The sequence below is a fragment of the Lactuca sativa genome, chromosome 1, assembly GCF_002870075.4.
Source record: "Lactuca sativa cultivar Salinas chromosome 1, Lsat_Salinas_v11, whole genome shotgun sequence".
Classification (NCBI taxonomy): domain Eukaryota; kingdom Viridiplantae; phylum Streptophyta; class Magnoliopsida; order Asterales; family Asteraceae; genus Lactuca; species Lactuca sativa.
This window is the reverse complement of record NC_056623.2, coordinates 97,231,380-97,252,119: the sequence shown is the minus strand read 5'-3', so window position 1 is coordinate 97,252,119 and position 20,740 is coordinate 97,231,380. Positions and strand designations below refer to the sequence as shown.

Here is a 20,740-nt window from a genome sequence, read left to right as displayed (position 1 = left end):
GTGTTCATTTCCAGGTATCACAAACCCTTCAGGTTGTTTCATGTATATTTCCTCATCCAAGTCACCATTCAAGAATGTAGTTTTCACATCCATTTGGTGAATCACAAGATTATGTATAGTTGCAAGAGCTAATAATAATCTAATAGTAGAAATTCTGGCAACATGAGCATAAGTATCAAAGAAATCAATGTCTTCTTTTTGTCTAAAGCCTTGGATAACCAATCTGGCTTTATACTTATCAATAGTGCCATCCACCTTCATTTTTCTTTTGAGGATCCATTTACATCCTAATGCCTTGCAACCAGGAGGTAAATCATCCAATACCTAAGTATTGTTATGCATGATAGAATCAGTCTCATCATGAATTGCCTCTTTCCATAAATGAACATCCCTAGAAGCCATAGCTTCACTAAAAGTCTTTGGATCCTCTTTAATATTAAAACAATATTGATGTTGAGAAATAGTTTCATTCCTTGTTCCTTCAACTAAATATAGTTGAAAATCAGATCCAAAAGACTTAGCTTTTCTAGCTCTGGTGCTTTTCCTAGGTTCAAAACTTACACCACCAGAAACATCTTCAACTTGAGTAGTACTCTTCCTAGAAGATTGATGAACCATGTCCCTTGGTCTAGGTATAGATGTAAATCTTTCTTCATCAAAGATAGCATCTCTTGACTCTATCATTATGTTTACAGATACAGAGTCATTAGATTCTAAAACATAGAATCTATATGCTTTGGAATGCTTAGCATATCCAATAAAGATACAATCTATACCTCTCTCACCCAAAGTTTTCCTTTTGGGTTCAATGAGCCTTACAACTGCTCTATAACCCCAAACTTTGAGATAACTCAAATTTGGTACCTTTTTACACCAAAGTTCATAAGGAGTATTCTTACTCCTTTTATTTGGAGTTCTATTTAAGATGTAACATGCGGTTACCATTGCCTCACCCCAAAACCCTTCACTTAATCCAGAATATGACAACATGGAATTAACCATTTCTTTCAAAGTCCTATTCTTCCTTTCAGCTACACCATTTTGTTGTGGTGTATATGGAGCTGTGGTTTGATGTATTATTCCAGTTGATTCAAAATAAACTAGATCATAATACTCACCACCTCTATCAGTACGCAATACTTTTATTAATTATTTTTATGAAGCTCAACTTGTTGTTTATAAATTTTAAATTTATCAAGTGCTTCATCCTTAGAATGTAGCAAATAGATATAACAATATCTAGATGCATCATCAATAAAAGTAATAACATACTTCTTGTTTCCAAGGGAAGGTGTTGCATGGAAATCACATAAATCACTATGTATAAGATCCAACACCTTGCTTTCCCTAACAACATCTTTGAAAGGTTGTCTAGTGATTTTAGTTAGCATGCATGTTTTACATTTTTCATTATTTTGCATATCAAAAGCAGGAATTAAACTCATTTTAGACATGTCTTTTAATCTTTTGTAATGAATGTGTCCTAGTCTAGCATGCCATAATTCATATTTATTAAAATTATTGCTAGTATTAGTAGAAGCCATGCAAATAGAATTATCAATAAAAGGATAATTAATATTTAGCCTAATCATTCCATTACATACATATCCAAATCCCATAAAAGAACCATGTCTTGACAAGATATACTTGTCACTTTCCAATACTTGTTTGTAACCACAATTATTTAATACAATTTCAGACACGAGATTCTTACGAATCCCTGGAACATATAAAACATTGTTCAAACACAAACATTTCCCAGAAGTAAAAGTAAGTAAAACAGATCCTATGCCCTTGATTGGTTCAGTTGCAACATTTCCCATCTTCACAACAGATCCATCATTAATTGGTTGAAAGTCCTTGAACCAATATTAATCTTTGCAAACATGACTTGTTGCTCCCGAATCAACCCACCATGCAACATTATCATCCTGCACATAAAATGCTTCAGAAATCACAGAAATATAATTCTGAATATAGTTAGACTTCTGCATGAAAACAGAATTCTGACCTTGTTGCTTTTCAGGATCCTTGGATCCACTTGGCCCTGCACCATCCTTGTTCATTTTATGCAAATGGCAATCTTTCTTGAAGTTACCTAGTTTGTTACAATTCCAACACACCACTTTAGCCTTCTTGTTGGAAGACTTGTCATCCTTTCCTTTAAACTTCCTTTTTCCATTAGACTTCTTTTGATTCTTTGATCATTCTCCATCCACCATGTTCACAGAAAAGGAACCAACTTGGTTCTTGCCTTTGGGATTGTTATCAAGTTCTTGAGTCCTTAAGGACTCTTCAATCCGTAAATGGCTTCAAGTTGAGTCAAAGTTAATTCCTCTTTGTTATGTTTCAGATTGTGTTTAAAATCCTTACAGGAAGGGGGTAGTTTGTCAGTAATCACAGCCACATCAATGGCTTTATCTATTTTCAGATTGTGTTGAGCAAACTGTCCCAGGATCCTTAACATTTCATGGTATTGTTCCAAAGGTAGTTTTCGATCCCAGCCAGGGGCTTTGCCCCTTGGACCCCGCCAGGGGCTGCCGCCCCTTGGACCCCGCTCCCAGGGGCGCTGCCCCCGGACCCTCGTTCGTTTAGGGGCTTCGCCCCTAAATGATAGTCTACTTTGAATCTTGAATAAACTCAAACAAGTGTGCACTCCGCACCTTCCTTACTTGTCTAATATTCATCAAGATTGATTTTTGGTCAACGAGTCAATCCATTACACTTAAATACACATTGATGATGCAAAATCACCAACATAATAAATCTTTGGTGCTTGACTCTTTTTTAAGAAGCTAATTATATGTCAGTTGTTGACTTTCATCTTTTTGTTGTTGTCGAAGACTTGAAGTCAGCTTTTACCTTGAAGTTATTGCATCCATAATCTCTCACTTTTGAATCTTTGTTGTTCATGAATCTATCATGTCTTTGAAATCGAAGGAATATATAAAATGCATTGAAAATCTGAAAACCAGGTTGACTGGTGACCCCACCAGGGGCCACAAAAAAAGCTGGTTTCAAAATACGTTGTTGTGTAGAGTCTAGAGAGGTCCATTAATTAAGATATTATTCAAAGTTAACTACTCATAACTAATGTCATGGGAGTAGTTTAGGCAACCTAGTATGGGGGCTTTTTCACGCGTCTTGGGCTGAGGTGGCGCACCTCCCCACGCGTGAACACTGCCCCAGGGGTGGGTGGGTGATTTGCGTCTGACGTGAGGCGGAAGACGGATGAAGACGGAGGCTTTGATTGGTTGACTCAATTTTAGTCGTTGGAAGCAATAGGAAAAATAAAAATCTTTACAATTTATGTTGCAGGTGTTTTAATGGAGGAAGGCACAGGGACCTCGTTTAATCAGGAAGGAAGAAGACACATTTTTCAACAATTGTCAACTTTGGTCCCTGGAGTTTGGATCAAAACCAGAACAAATTTTTTTCCTAATTTTTTCTCAAAAGTGGTTTATAAAATTTATAAATTCCACCCTAGACTTTTATATTATTATTATTATTATTATTATTATTATTATTATTATTATTATTATTATTATTATTTTCTATTTTTTTATTAATTAGGTTTTTTATTTAATTTAATATAAAAAATATATATTGTGGAGTGGTGACCATTTCCTATGTGTAGACTGTAGTGGATTGGGTGTGAAGCTGACGTGACGTACATGTGGCAGCACTTTTTCGGTGGGGTGGGTGTGACCATTCCTCATAGCCTTAGATGTGAAATTTTATAAAAGATGTATGTAAAACTAGATACGTCCAAAATAGTATTATTATGTTATAATAATATGTGATAGGCCTGATGGATATGCCAAAAGAGTATATACAATTAATCTTTTCACAAAATAGCTAAGACTTTTGCAATAACTTGAGAAGGTTCATCAAATTTATTGAGACAATTAAAAAGTTTCTTGTTCAATCCCGAAAAGCAAAAAACGTTTGTTGACATCTACAATTATAAAAAAAAAAATCTCACCAATTCGTCTGTGGATTAATCGATCATTGTGATCGTGTGAACAATGTTCAATTCTTGTTCGCTCCTTGTGTTTTTTATTTTATTCGCATCTCTATTATCGTGTACAAGTTGTTTATTGATGTGATACTAATATGGTTAAGTTTGACACATGTTTTTGATAAAGTTAGATATTCAACCCTTACTACAAGAGGTGACCAGTAGAAGAGGAGGATGTGGGAGTTACAGATAGCCAAAGGAGATGATCCCTATTTGTATAGTACTAACAACTTTGTTGGTAGACAATATTGGAAATTTAATCAGGAAGTTGGAACTCCTGAAGAGAAAGAAGAAATTGAAAAGATTCGCCAAAACTTCAAAGATAATCTGAAAAATGGAGGACAACATGCTTGTAGCGATATCCTGATGCAGATGCAGGTACCAAGCACCATGATTTTCAACAGAAAAAAGTTTTCAATTTATATCTAGTATATCAAATATGTAGGATAGTAACTATTATAAGCCATGTGTTTTAAGAATGAAAAATGTCACTGTAGTACAATTAACTTTTGCTCCACTAACCTTTTTTTTTTGCTTAATAGATCATTAAACCCATCTATAACCTTTCAATTAACTTATTTTCCTCAAATTTAACAGGTTACCCGATAATAAAGTTGATGTGACATTAATAACTAGTTTTTCTTTATTGTTTGGTAGCCATGTAATTAGTCTAACATGTTATCCACTCTCTTTCCTATTTTTAGTGGTAACATCCCAAAAACAACTATAATTTTTTTTCAAAAATCAATGTAAGAATAATCAAAAGGGGTTTCCATCCATAACATATGTTGGTGCATGAAAATGCTCCACAAATAATGAGTGTTTATTAGGTTGTATTTTCTCTTTATTGTATTTATGGTGTAAATACTCTCCCTCCTATATAAAGGGAGAGTTGGTCATTTATTTCTTAAGCTAGCTCATTTTTCTTACAATGTAACTTCTAGAGAGAGAAAGTGGTGGGTTCTCCCATCCAATGAGAGTTTCTCTCCCACCATGTTCTTCATGAATATCAATGTTATTCTCTCTTTGTTCTTAGTCTTTTTTATGAACTCATAATATGTTCTTCGTGTTCATACTTCCAAAAACATGATAAATCTCGAGATATCTTACTTCCGCACTAACCTTTCGTTATAAAAAATGGGTCTCTACAATTAGTATCAGAGCCGTACCTTGAAGATCTCACAATTAGTTCAAGGGAACGACTCCCGTTCGGTGATTATCTTGTGATTTTTCCGTGTTTCAACAAGAAAAAATTTCGGGTTTCTTACCGGAATTTTTTTTATGAAGTTCGTTCTTAGTTCTATCTTCTGGGTTGACTCAAATCTTAGTAATAAATAAAATTGTTGTTGCTGCTGCTCGTTCTATTTATTGCTGGAAAAAGATGTTCTTAAAAGATTATTATTTCCACACTCACCGTTCGTTATAAAAAATGGGTCTCTACAACATAATCAATATAGTATCACCAAAAACATCATCCAAAGTGGAAGTCAAATTCTTTTTTTGAAAGAAAAGTCACAAATGATAAACATAAAATGGATGCTATACCCCTTGCTCCAGATATCCCAATCAAACCAGCTCTTTGCCTTTCGAACCTTAACGTCCTGCAACTAAAGACATAAAGTAGAAACTATAAGCCTAAGACTTAGTGAGAAATCATGAAACTTATTAATTATATTGATCATATGCATTCCACTTCGTACATATAAGCATCGAGTATTAAACACTATCACTTATATTCTAACCACATAATATTGATACCAATTATATACCAACATGATGACTTCCCCTAAGGGTCTATCTTAGACACTACCAAACACTGCCAACTGAGACTGATCACTTCCCCGGAAGGATCTATCATGATCATCCAAACCTTGACCACTTTATCATGGTCCTCACTCCAACTAGATTCCCCAAGGGGATGATCTCTAGCCGGCATACATATAACACATAGACCATATAATAAGTAAGTTCATGAGAATTCACATGATTGACTAATAAGGAAATCCACACAACGAGTTAAGAGGTATAGATGCTTCCTCGAACCACTACACAGTAATAAACCACAATTTAATATTTAAGGTAATATACTTAATTTTCCTCTCTAAACGAGTCGTTCTCTTCCAAATCCCCTTTTTAGGGAAAAATACCATTTTGTCCTTACTCAATGATTTAAGACTTACTTTCACTAAAATTTACTAAAAGTCAAACTTGGTCAAAAGTCAATGTTCAATGGTCAACAGCCCACCGCGCCAGGGCGAACCCCTGATCGCGTCATAATCTAGCCATGACAAAATAGATGCGTGGTGGTTGTCGAGGCCAACAAAATTAATAACCATGTATCTTCTACACTAAAATAGTGTATAGTGGTAAAGGGATCGTATCAACGGAGATTGGTCCAATTTTATAACTCTATGAGAAATCTCTTTGTAATAGTACTTGTAAATGACAATAAAAGTAAAAATGGGGGTTTTGATCTTTTTAAACACTTGAAATAAACTAGGATTAAACTAAGATTTAAATAGACAATTTCAAGAAAAACAAGAGTTTGATATAAAATCAATAAGAGAAAGATGGTTGACTTGAGGTTTCCTCATTTTGACTTTTTGATGAACATATCATTAGAATCCAATGGTGCAATATTTGTTTTAAATCCTTAATTTGGCTATAGTAATCCAAGAAGCTTGAGAATACATTGACTTTTCTTAGTTGTTGAAATGGTTAGAGAAGCTCATAACAATTTTCTTAGTCAAAGTCACAATTTTCATTAAGCATGTAATTACTGTAACGCCTGTGTTTCCGAGCTTGCCATTTTTAGCAATGTAATGGTCTAGGTTAACGTTTGTAACCCGTTTTGAAATAATAAGATTATATTATTTGAGTATTATGTGTTTTGTGCTTAATTGCTTAATTATGTGGTTTGATTAATTAAGAATAAAAATAAGCGTCGAAATTTAAGTGTAAAATAAGCTTAATATCTTTGATTTATGTTGTAGTAGCTGAAACGAGGTTTCCGACTATATATAGAACGCCCAAATCTGACTTCGTATGAGGAAGTTATGATTTATCGAAGTTTCGGCTTAGCGGTATGCAGCCTGTTTTACTCGATTTGAGATCGAGGGGTTTTTAGCCAAATCAATCTAAATGAGAATCGAAGATCTCATTGTTGGTATCGAAGCGATAAAAAGTTAGGCGAGAACGGACGTCAAACGAAGAAGTTATGAATTTATAACGAAGTTTTTCTATCGTGGCCTATTAAAAATAATTAATAAAAATAAATTCAAAATTAGCCGACGGAGTCTAAACGAAAGTTGTAGAGCATGGTCTCACCTTTCCGTGGATATAAAGAACGTCAAAAACGGAGTTCGTATGAAGAAGATATGAATTTCCGAAGTTTGATAAATAAATTGTATTTATTTTTAAATCAAAATTTCCGGCATTATCCGAAGGCGAGTCAGCAGTCTGATCCGAGGTACGCCCCGCGTACTCCGAAGAGTGTCGACATTTCGGATGACACATGCCATGACGATTTCGGAAGCAGTACGCGCTGCGTATTGCAGTACGCCCCGCGTACTCCGAGGCTCCAGCCTCATATAAATAGGATGCGAGGGCAGCCGACCCATTTGCTCATTTTCTCTCTTCTCTCTCCCGTTTTGCATCATTTTGCGTGCCAGAAACATCCCGAAGTCCCGGTATCATACTCTATCCCCGAGGCAAGTCCCGAGATCCCGAAGATCCCGAGAAGTGCGGTTCCCGAGCCGAAGCTCTGCCCGCGAGAAGTTTGATTTTTGAGGAGATCTTCTAGATCTGCTGAGGATTACTACTTCTGCAAGTCGTAGTGCTGTCCGATCATCTTCTGATCAAGTGAGTGTGTAGTTACTTTCTTCTATCGCATAATTATGAAGTATTTTATACGGAATACGTATTATGTGTATAATTTTGTGGTTATGTGTGTGAATGTGTATTCACTTTCTTCTACCTCATAGATATGATTTATTCTCTATGAGATATGTGTTATGTGTGTGTGCCTCATCTGTTATGTGATATATGTGCTGATTAAAGCATGCTATACAGGTTTTTAAACTATGTATACAAATGTATATTTTTATCTACTAATATGTTGGGTAGAACATGGGTAGATAGTTGGTGTGTAATAAACAGATGAGAGGCCTCGTTGTTGTTTGATTTAGTCATCTAGCGGAGTTTAGATGACGACCACATACTTTTCTATATAGTCTTTTGGAAACATTAGCAGGTTCGCCACCTGTAGGTGTTAATGAACTTGGGTGTTCATTCGCTGTACTTCATCCCCCTCATGGTTGTTTTATTTGACTTATATTGCTGAGGTACCCCCGAAGCATGTGTTGTCGCCCCGATGAAATATTCTTAGACTAGGTCCCTTATGTTAGTTGTTTTAGGGACATTAAAGTGAGAATAACGGGAATGGATAATTGGGTTATTGTTGGTTGGTGAAAATTAAATATGATATTTATTGTGGATTGAAAACCCTATATGCTCACCAGGCTCCCAAGCCTGACCCTCTCAGTTTTAAATCGTATTACAGGAAGTGGCGGAGGGGCATGAGATGGATGAACCATCAAGTTGTTTTGTTTACAAGTCTGCATATGTTTATATTTGTTATATGACTTGTAATGTATTCGTTTATGCTTATTGGTGTGTATCGGAACATGACACCCCGAGTTTGGATTATAATGAAAATACATTTCTTTTATGAAATGCTTCGGTAAACATTGTTTTATCATATTTTGTTTTTGGGAACAAATTCCGCAACTCTTTCAAATCAAAAGGATTTACTCTGAAAATATTTAAAAGCATAAATGAAAATCGGTCTTTTCTGGCCGAGATTTTGGGGATGTCACAATTACTGTAAGTCAACTAGCATTAAGACCTAAAAAGTCACCAAATCCAAGAGGAGTCAAAATCTTCCACTACCATGTTGGAGAAAATGTTTTTATGATTGTGTGAAGAAAAACTAACACAAAAATCATATGTTGCTTGCTAATTTGAGGATCTTTTACTTAATCAAGAAATTAGTCAACTAATCACCACAAACACATTTAAACTCATGAATAAAAACAAATAAGTAGTGATGATATGTTAAAACACAAAACATTCCATAAAGATTCAAGAACAAGTTTATGGATTCTTTAATATTCAACAACTAGTCAAAAGATTTCACCAAAGTCAACCAATGTTTTATTTAGCCAAGCATGGCTAAACTCAAAGAAACAAAGTTAGAGAAGATTGTACCAAACATTTAACAAGAATCAAGAGGAAAATGATGAAGTTCTTGAGGGTTCTTTGCTTTCAAAGTCTCCCAAATCTCAAGACAAAAGGCTCCAAAATCGAACATGCAAAAGTTGAAAAAGAATCCCACCAAACTTCCTCAAATAGTAGCCAAATGTAAAATCACAATTTTGCCTGTGTAGGAATCCACGCGGGCCATGTGGAAATCTTACATGGGCCGCATGAACTAATGGATAATGGGCCTTTTTCATTTGGTGGGTCTGCACTGCTTAGTCCACTAGCCCAGTTTGAGTCTGATCAGCTTCTAGCTCATTTTTCTTCAAGTTCTCTTCGATTTGAGCCCAATTTGACTTTTCCAAATCCTTCAAAGCTCTCATAATCACCCGATCATCAATCTCCGCACACTAAAAAATTCTACTGTATCTTGCAAATTTAAAGTTTAATTCTTCCAAGCCTTCAAGTAATTGACAAGCCCACTCCATGCATCATCTCCATAGTTAACAAGCCCAAAATTCTTGACGAATTCTAAGCCCAATCGCTTCCCAAAGATCCTGCTCTGCTACTAGCTTATATGCCATGGGAAGGTTATAATTTTGAAGATCTCCGTAAAACCTGCAATTACGCTCACGAAATTCGAAAGTACCTGAAAGTGGTCATAAAATAACAAAAAGGAAAATATGCATGGTAATTAACTAAAATGTGAATGAAATATGCTAGAATAAACTATAAAAATAAGTAAATAAAATGAAACTATCAACGCGACAATCTTAACCTCCATGTCGCAGTTTATCTAGCAGATTAACCCCTTCATTAAGTACTTAATCCTTAACGATCAAGGATTAGGTTCTCAAATCTAAATCTTTTCGGTGATTCAGTGGTTAAAGTTTCCAAGTTTATCCACTCTAATGTGCTAATCTCCTTATATCTATAGCCCTAGTTTTTCTTGTGCATTTAAGCCTTTAACTCTTTGCATGGATGAAACAAAACATTCACATGGACATTTTTCTGCATCATCAAACCAACGAGTTGCCAACAACTCATTGAGCTTATGGAGTTACTCATACTCCAAGAGCATGGTGTCCTTTTTTCCAAAATGGCTAAAAATTTGTGAAAGAATCTAAATCTAGGAAGTAATAAAGATGAAACAAAGTCCAGGAGACTTACATTACAAAAACAAGGAAGTTACAGGTGGCTTTCTTGTGCAAGAAGGGAAACTAGCTCCAAAATGTGCACCAAAAGAGCTCCTTAAGCCACCTAGAGCTTCACACACCTCAAACAAGGACCATGGGGGCTAGAGTTCGAAATAGAAGGATGGAGGTCGAATCTATGAAAAATCCTGGAAGTTAATGATGCTTATATAGGCTCAAAGCCCAGAACTTAGGGTTTTATGCATATAGCGGCACCACGGCGTGGTCATTAGATGATTACGACATTGTGGTGACGTGGCAATACCATGAAGTTGTAATCCAAACATCGCATTGTAGGGGACCGGTATTCCTAAAATGTAATTAAAATCTGAACATGGAAATGATTTAGGAACTCAAACTTGATTGGAAACTGTGAAAAACTTAGATGCTTTGGGAAAGGGTTTCTTTAGGCTAGAAATTGCATATATACGATCAGGAGAAGGGATGGTCGAGGTCTGTGCAATACTACAATAGAGATTTTAGGTCTCTACTCTATTGATGTTTTATGGAAGGATTTGTTAACTATGTAGAAGATTTTTCAACGGATGGTTTCCTGACAAGGTAAAATTAACAAAAACACAAAATTCTTTCATTTATCCAATAGTTCAAATTTTCATCATTTTTATTGATCCATATGGATTTTAGCTGCTTAGGAGGATCATTGACAGTCACTACATTTGGCAATGGTACTACAGTTTCCTTTCATCAGTAGAAAATGAATCCATAGATGGTGAATTAGTAGAGACATATTTTACGGTAAGGGAATCAATAAAATTTGATGTATCCTAAATGGATTTCGACATGTCCATGTTCTCTACATATTGATCACAATTTTTGTGATTTTGGCTGATGGGAGAAAGATTCCTAGGAATATCAGATAATGGAGGTTCTATTTCAAGTAGTATAAGGGAATTTCACTTATTGATTTCTCTTAAACCTACTCTCTGCCTCTTCTACTATAGTTTCACCTCTATCTCAAGGAACAAAATGTCAGAACTATTCAATGTGGGATGCATGAATTACTTTTTCTTTCTATAGTGACTAGATTTTACTATATCCTTGACATTTTCAACTTTTTAAATTGGAACATTCATGTCTATTTTTAGAGTTTTTAGAAAAATGATTGGTTGAAATGGGTAACAAACTTGCTAGGCTTTGTATCTATGCAATTTGGGCCAAATCAGCTTTCAAACAACTTGAGTAACCAAATCATACATACAATTTCTCACACTTCCTTTATCAATAAAAAAAACTTAATCATACAACCAATTGGATACCCCCATTGGATTGTAACTTATAGTCCATAAAATGGAATAAAGAATAACACATATCAAAAAAATCATGAAATCATACAAAGTTCAAAAACCATGTACTAATTCACCCATTAATAACCTTCAAAGTAATAAAATTTTAGTCTTTTTAGCAAGTGATCATGCAGCAGAAATCAAGAAAACCACAAAACTAAAATGGAACTATTAATACTTGTATATTCATGAAATAAAGGTTGAAATTAAACTAACCTTCAAAAAGAATCCGCACATGCTTATGTTGTCTCTCCCATGTTACCTTTACTTCTTTTGACATCTTTCATTATTTCTCAAAACTAACCCCAACTTGAAACACTATAAAGTTTAAGAGATGAAAGAATAAATATTAAGTGACAAATCAATTTTTGTTGACAATTGAATCTATTAGTAGTTATATATCCATGAAATAAAGGTTGAAATTAAACTAACCTTCATAAAGAATCCTCACATGCTTATGTTGTCTCTCCCATGTTACCTCTACCTTTTTGACATATTTCATTCTTTGTCAAAACTAACCCCAACTTGAAACATTACAAAGCTTAAAAGATGAAAGAATAAATATTAAGTGACAAATCAATTTTTGTTGACAATTGAACTTTAGAACTTCAGATTTCAGGATTCAGTATGTAGAATGGTAGAACTTCATAGAATTAGAAATCAGATGACTGAGAATTCTGAAAACTCAGAGAGAGAGAGAGAGAGAGTGAGATAGATAGAGTCGTAGTCTCGTTGGGGTCTTCACTTCAACTTGTCCACTTCGATCAATAGTTTGGGAAATTGTCGCCACCACTAATCCATATGTTTTTTAAATTCAATACATTTGTGAATCTTATAAAATCCGTGTAACCAATTGACATTAATTTGGGACCCTCAGACTAGTTAGGCCCTAGACGGTCTCCTAGGTCCCCCTCCCTCCCCACTTTCGGACAAGCTTTGTGAATAAATGAAGTTAATTGTGTTTTAATGCATGATAAATTTTCCTAGAAATCATTTATAAATAGAGATTACAATTATTGTGCTAATATATGAACCTGATCATAGTGATGTTATATTATGAATAACTTATGAAGGAATATCAAATCTATCTTATAGACACAATTATTGTGATAATATATGAACTTGATAATCATGTTATATTATGAACAGCTTATGAAGGAAAATCAAATTGATCTTATGGACATAGCTAAGATAAGACTAAGTGATGATGAACATGTCACTTTTGAAGCTGTAACAATTGCAGTGAAGAAAGCGCTCCGACTACAACGTGTAATCCAAGCAAAAGATGTTCATTGGCCTGTGGAAAATGTTGGCCCTATGTTCTTCACTCCACCACTTGTGAGTATAATGAGTAGAAATATAAATTATTTTTTAACTTAGTTATTTTATATTACGTACACATGATTTTTCAACCTAAAAATGCTATTTACTTCACCAAAACATGCAAATGCAATGTGATTCATTATTTCTAAGTAGAATTCAGACTTCAAACATGAGTTAAGGCCTTATATATGTGTTCGATTTCATTTTTTTTAAATTGATATCATGAACTTGATTTTTCCATTATGTATCTACATATATATGATTATGTGTCTATCACAAAGCATCTTAACCCTAGTTGTAACTGTTAATTTTTATTGTAGATAATTGCTTTATGCATAAGTGGTGCCATTAATACAATCTGGAATGAAGAACACCACAAAGAGATGATAAGGTATTTCTAAAATCATCAGGTAAGCTATCAAGTCTAAATAAACCATCTACGATATATTTTCCCACACTAGGATGGAAATCATATTAAAGGTTTCGAAGATTTTTTGGTAGAGGGATAGTAAGTTGATGGCCAAAGGTGAAAGATTATTCATAATGTAAGGAATAACCTTATGAAACAACTTTTTTTAAGGTAAGCTATCATGTCTAAATAAACCATCTACGTTATATTTTCCCACACTAGGATGGAAATCATATTAAAGGTTTCGAAGATTTTTTGGTAGAGGGATAGTAAGTTGATGGCCAAAGGTTAAAGATTATTCATAATGTAAGGAATAACCTTATGAAACAACTTTTTTTTTTAAACGGTAAATAATATAAATATCTCATGTGTCTGGGATTGAACTCATGACCTCCTAGTTAGTTGTTAGATTCAAGACCTCTTTGTTAGCCAAGTGGGCTAGCCCCAGCTTGTTTATGAAACAACTAGGCTACAAAAAAAACATGTGAAAGAGAGAAATGGGTATAAATGCCCATTTACTAACCTAATATTACTAACAAGCATTTATTTAAATAAAAACCTATGTTTTAAACTTTTGAAACAATCTGATCAAATTATCAATTAGAACCCTATATATATATATATATATATATATATATATATATATATATATATATATATATATATATATATATATATACCACGATAATATACCATAGACACATAGTCATTCCCTTTGATGCAATATACACTACTAGAAAAAGAAAAGAAAAGACCAATTTACGATGTGAATTTCCATCGCAATCCGTCACTAAATGAATTTCGATGGATTTTTTGGTCAGAGAAAGTGTAACGCCTAAATTTGAAACCAAATTTTTTTTAATTGAACAAAATATATCGAAAGGTTAAATAAAATAAAGCAACCTTTCCATAAACTATTGGTAGAGATAAATCACTTTTAATAATTAAAAATAGTTTTATTATTAACTACAATTAATTTATAGTAAAAAGTTAAATAAAATATACTGAATTACATAATTAATTTTTGTCTATAAGACAAGGCCAATATTAATATTATTTTTAATATAAAATTTGGTTGAATTGAATTGCTAATGGATGTGAATAAGTGGATTCGGTTGAGTTGTATAGGCGGAGAAGAAAGAAATTAGTTTTTTTTATAGAAAAACTAGGTTGGATTGGATTGCTAATCGGGATAACCTAAGTAGTATTATCATTGAAAATATTATAAGCTACATTCTTTTCTAGTGATAGTCTAACCACGCCAAGATCTTGCCGATCTAGTAGATTCCAATCCTCATGCTTCAACATTTTTGGTTTCTTTTCGGCCAAAAGTTTAAGTAACTTCTTTTGATAGAAGTAATCTCCGATTTGTATTCTCAATAACCCGAAATTATGACCTTCAAATTTGTTGATCTTAACCATCCTTTTAGTCAACTATAGCTCTGATACCAGTTGCTAAGGTATAAGTACTTGAACAGATTTTACACACAAAGTAATAATGAAAATAAAAAAAAACATACTATTATATATAACATGGTTCACACAATCAGAGTAATCAGTTATGTCCATATACGAACAGGAATATATATATATATATATATATATATATATATATATATATATATATATATATATATATATATATATATATATAATTTCCAATTTACAATTTTGCTTGCTCAACTTTGGTTACACGAATTTAATGGATTTATACATAGAAGGAAAAGACATAAAATCCTATAGTAAGGCTAGATTTAACCAATGACATATTTTGGTGTCGAATCTAATATAGGAGTGAGATCTCATGCTTGGTCTGTCTAGCGGCTATGAGCTTGAGAATCAGACTAAACAACTTAACATTGTAATCATGCTACATCCACGGTCGAACTAGAGGTATTTATCATTAGTCTTGGGGTATTGTTTATAATTACATAAAGACTCGATATATATAGAGTTAAATATATATAATAATAAAAACTTTGTCCAGACAATATTGGGTTCTAACATGGTATCACCCTTGGTTTGGTATTTATAATTTTCTCCTCTGTTATTTCTGAAATGGGAAACCTTGGACTCACTCCTCAAGAAATTAAGTATGGAAGATTCACTTACTGATCTTGTTATTGCTCTTTGGGAATATTGAACCCTGTCAGAACTGAAGGCCTACTATTGATTAGATTAGTTGTCGTATTAATCAATTTTCCAAAAGCATCTTTAACAATTCTACATGAAGCCTCATATTCATTGTCATTTCATTCTTTTTACAATTCCATTCTATTGACGTTTCTTTGGAACAACCTTCATCATACTAATCCTATTATCAACATAATAATCAATTAACTCTTTGTTTTTTTTTTATTCTTCCTCGTTGTGAGACCTCAAATACTTGATCTTATAGTTAGTATCAATCTTTACCACAACCTTATACTTTTTAAAGGTATTGAAGAACTCATATTTGTTTTTCATAAAATAAATCAATACCTTTCTCGTAGAATTATATATAAAGGTAACATAGTAGAACAGTCCTCCACTTGAATAAATTAATGTAGGGTTGTACACATCAAATTGAACCACCTCCACTTTCCCAATATTAGGAGATGTTCCTAATTTCTTAAGTTCCCAAACTAAATAACTTATAGAAACCAATAGTCACACACTACAGATCTTGAATCATGCCTTTTCTAGTTATCATCTTCATACCGTTCTCACTCATGTTCTGTAAGTATATGGTGAAACAAAATAGATGTACTAGTAACCTAAATAGTCAATCTTTTATGCATCTATAGGAACCTCAAAAATCTTATGCATGGCTCAAATAAACCATTCTCACTCATGTTCCCTAAGTATCTTCATACCAAAATCTTATGCATGGCTCAAATAAACCACAAAACTTCAGATCCAAACCATAAACTACTTCAAATGATCTAGAGATTCATAAAGTTGCAACCTTTATGAAGTCTCACTATCCCATCCAACAAGATCAAGAAGAAAATGGTACAAAATATAAGATCTAGCACTCTATAATCAAAAGGGTGGAGCCTTAAGAACTTACACGGGTCCAAAATCGAACTAAGAAGGTATATGGGGATTTCTTACTGATCCTTGGCTTACTCCTTTTTGCATCTTCCTTCAAGACTTCTCAGAAGCACTCAAGAAACCTTTAACAATGGAGGAAAAGAGTTAGGGTTTTCTTCTGGATAAAAGAGGGTGGTGGTGGCTGAGGGTGAGTAAACCCTAGCCTGATCATTCCTTTAAATAAGTGCAAAACCCAAAAATTTAGGGTTTAAGACATTACCAGTGGCCACATTGTGGCCTTCCTTTCCACGTCATGGTGAATCAAAAAGAAACATGGTTGGAAAATGCCTTGCCACATCATGGCCATCCTTCCCACGTCGTGGCGACTCACCAAACTTCAAATTTTAAATTAAAAATAAAACATACCTCAAAAATGGATGTTACGTCTAATATGGAGAAAAATCCAAACCACTACTTTCCGATTCAACAACACCAAATTATATTCATTAAAGTGTACATACCTCAAATGCCATAAAGCATACCTAATATATTTTTATTGGTTGTAATTTTATTCAACAATAAGAGAGAAAGTGTAACACCGTATTTTTAATCATAGAAACACAAAAAATATTATGGAAAGATTTTTTCTTGAATAAAACATTGATCATCACAAAATATAACTCTAAAATGTCTATGCATCAATTTCAAACACCTCCAAAAATGTGGATCATTCTAGTTACATACTTTACGTCATATAATACCATCTTTTTGGTCCAAGCAATTGTAACAATAATGTGACATTTATTTTCAACATTGATTTTTCTTTTATCTCCTAGATTAAAAAAATACATTTGTGTGACTGATCATCCAACATATCAAACATTTTCTACAAATTAGGTTTGTTATTTGATTATTTGTTGTTAACAAACTAGACATGACTTCCTTATGTACTGAAATATCCTTAAATTTTGTTGGGGAGTAGAATGTAGGGTGATGGTCAAGAATCGGATTCCTTATGGATCTTGTAAGTTCAATTTCCAACTAATATTCCCATCCTATGTCTGGGTTACAGGAAATCCAGTCTAGGATAATCCAAAAGGACACATGTGTATCTAGGCACAAAAACACAAGCCAAATCGCCAATGAATTCTGATTTTGTTAAAGAAGAAGAAGAGCTGAAAAGGGTTATATATATGGCCCAAAAAGGAGTTGTATATATGCATGATAGATTAGGGTTTAATCTTATAAATTATTTAGGGAAATCTTGAAATTGACGGCATAATCAATGGTTTCCAAAACTGACCAGGTTTGTCAATCTTACCATAATCACCCATTAGAATTTGGTTTATTCATAAACAAAATAATTCAAATTTACAAAGTCCTTTTGGGTAGCTGCCCTTAGGACCCTATAATGGGGGCATGGCCCCCTGACCCCTACCTTCCTATCATACCAGCTTATAATTCAATCTTATATATGCATGCATTATGTATTCACCAAACATATAAAATATAGTACAAATGATAAGCCCCTTAGCTCATATGTCAATTCCCATTACGCAAAATGTAAGGTGACACTAAAACCACCAATAATCCGCCCCACCCATTTTAATGTAACCTGTGAACTAACATAAAGTTATATAAACAAATGAAACCAGTACATAAATGATAATGTTGAAATGATTGAATTTTGTAACATCCAAAAAATCAAGACGAATTTTCATTTTAGGAACAATTCCAAAATCCATAAGCTTTACAAAACAAGTTCTCAAAGACACTATCATGAATCAGAGTATCCAAAAATCATAAAAACACATAAAATCCAAGATGATGTGCACAATCAGGCCTTCGCCTTGCCCCTGTCCTTTGAAGTACTTATAACCATAACCGTTAAACTATCAACCAAATCTTAGTGAGTTCCCCTAAAATACCAAACACAACTAAATAGATAACATCGTGCAAATATGAGTCTTCATCCTAACTAGACCACCTCGCAGGGCCTACAACCTATCTGGACTGCTCTCCAGACCTTTGGCCTGACTGGACCGCCTCATAGGGCCGATAATCTATCCAGACCACCCTGGGTATCTTGGCCTTCAGCAGAAACTAGGATCGCCTCAACCTAACCGCAATATATCGACATATACAACAGATAAACATCAACACATATCCATCAATACAGGTACCATATAGGTCTACCAATCTATCATATAACTAGCATATCATCATCCTATATACCAAGATGCATAACCTAGTAGGTCGGCATTGGTGCCTTCGACCCACGAGTACAATGAGGAAAACTCACCTCACAGTCTAGAAATAGTTGAACATATCACTACTCCAAGTATTGCCTCTATAGATCACCTATACAAATAACAAGACTCTATCTCATACTACTATTTAAATTTCCCAAATGGCCTTAAGTCAAACTTGGTTGAGTCTGTGGTCAAAGGTCAAACTCAAAACTCAAAGAGTCAATGCAGGCAGAGTATGTCCTACATACTCTATCGCTACTCATGGGTAGTGGATCCTTTTCCAGATTATGGGGCCTTTTCCAAGTACGTGTTGTGTACCACTAGGTACTCCCAGCATACTCAAGCCAGAAGCAAACCTTCCTATTTAGGACTTAACTCCTAAGACCTTACGACCAAGACTTAGTTCTTAATAGCCTTATATTCTAATTGTGAAATACGAATGCCAATGTTGGGCATTAATTTCACATTTGAATCCATAAGAGTGCTCACATGAGAACAATCACTAAAATTGAGCCGTTTGATAATTTTCTTAACATAATGACTTTGAGTCACTACTAAACCATTGTTCACCCTTGTCACACCCTCGGTAGCCGACAGAAATACAGAGGTGTGCGATAAAAATTAGTGATCACAGTTATTGAACATGCATTGAACAGTACAAATATAATCTTCTATTATTATCAAAATAGAAATTACATTGTTGCTAGCTATTGCTAAATCGTGATACATGCCTTAGAATTTGGCGTTTACAAGAGTATACTATGATAACAAAACGTCTTATATGTGAACTCTTCCGACATGTTATTAAACCTAAGAATACATGCATTAAGATACAATAACAATATTGTTGGGGAGTTCTATAAGCTTTGACACAAAGTACTTTTATAACCAAAAGTGTTTTATAAAATTTATCTGGTTGACCAACTTTTATAAATATGTGCTTTACAATTAAAAGTACAAAATAAATGAATTATAAAAGTGTGTTTGGACTTATTTAAAAATATCATTTGTTTAAATCCAAAAGTATAAAATTTGGAAAATACATATGAGTAAGTCAGACTTACATCAAATTGTATGGTTCCCAATGACCAAAATGCATCTTTATATAAGGATTTTGAATACCAAGTTATATATAATATAAAAAAAGTGTCACCCTTTGTGAAAATATAAAACAACCAATTTTACTTTTGAATTTTTGTATAAGATATTTCTATAATTTATATGTAAAACTCATAGATCTTGAGTATATAAAACTTATAAGGTCGTGTCGTAGTAGTTATTAAGTGTTATCTTACTTAGCTTGGGAACCGACACCAAAACAATGGGGAAAACTCCTCCCATATAAATGTTGTGTTTTTGTGCAAAAAGGTAGGGTTTATATCAATAACTTATTAAATGTAAGTTAATAAACCTTGATCAATCATTTCATGATGTTGATTAAGTGTTATATAACTTAGTTTTTGGTAATGAGACTTATCGTTTTGATTCACCCACTAGTCCACTAAATACAGTCTCCTTCAACTAGTATAAGTGAACAAAAACCCTGTATAAATCCTATTTTAACTTGTATGAGTATGCAAACCACGTAAAAATACTATTTCTATTCTATATGCATATTCTAATTATGTGTGAATTCTTATTCAATTCCATACAAAGGTGTGTGCTAGGTATAATGGTTTACTTATGGCATAAGTTCTATACCTACACAAGTTTAAACACTCTATGTTTAAGCATTTATGTTTCTTAAACTTGACACGGCTACTAGTATAACGTACATGTTTTCAAGTATTAGAGTGTAATTGACGCTACATGAGACTATAACCGAGCTATATGACATTCAAGCCTTTGATCTGATGCTACGAAAAGAGCACTAAAAGAATCCTCCATATGCTTCGTCGACGTTAAGAATAACAAAACAAAAAGGACAGTTATCACCATTTATCTCGTCAGACTAGAGTTTAGCT

General features: G+C 33.7%; 1 pseudogene; it reads left to right on the top strand.

Moving 5' to 3' along the window:
* Positions 1-4,195: 4,195 nt before the first annotated feature.
* LOC111885960 (dammarenediol II synthase-like) overlaps positions 4,196-20,740 on the top strand; it is a 51,913-nt pseudogene continuing 35,368 nt past the window's right edge.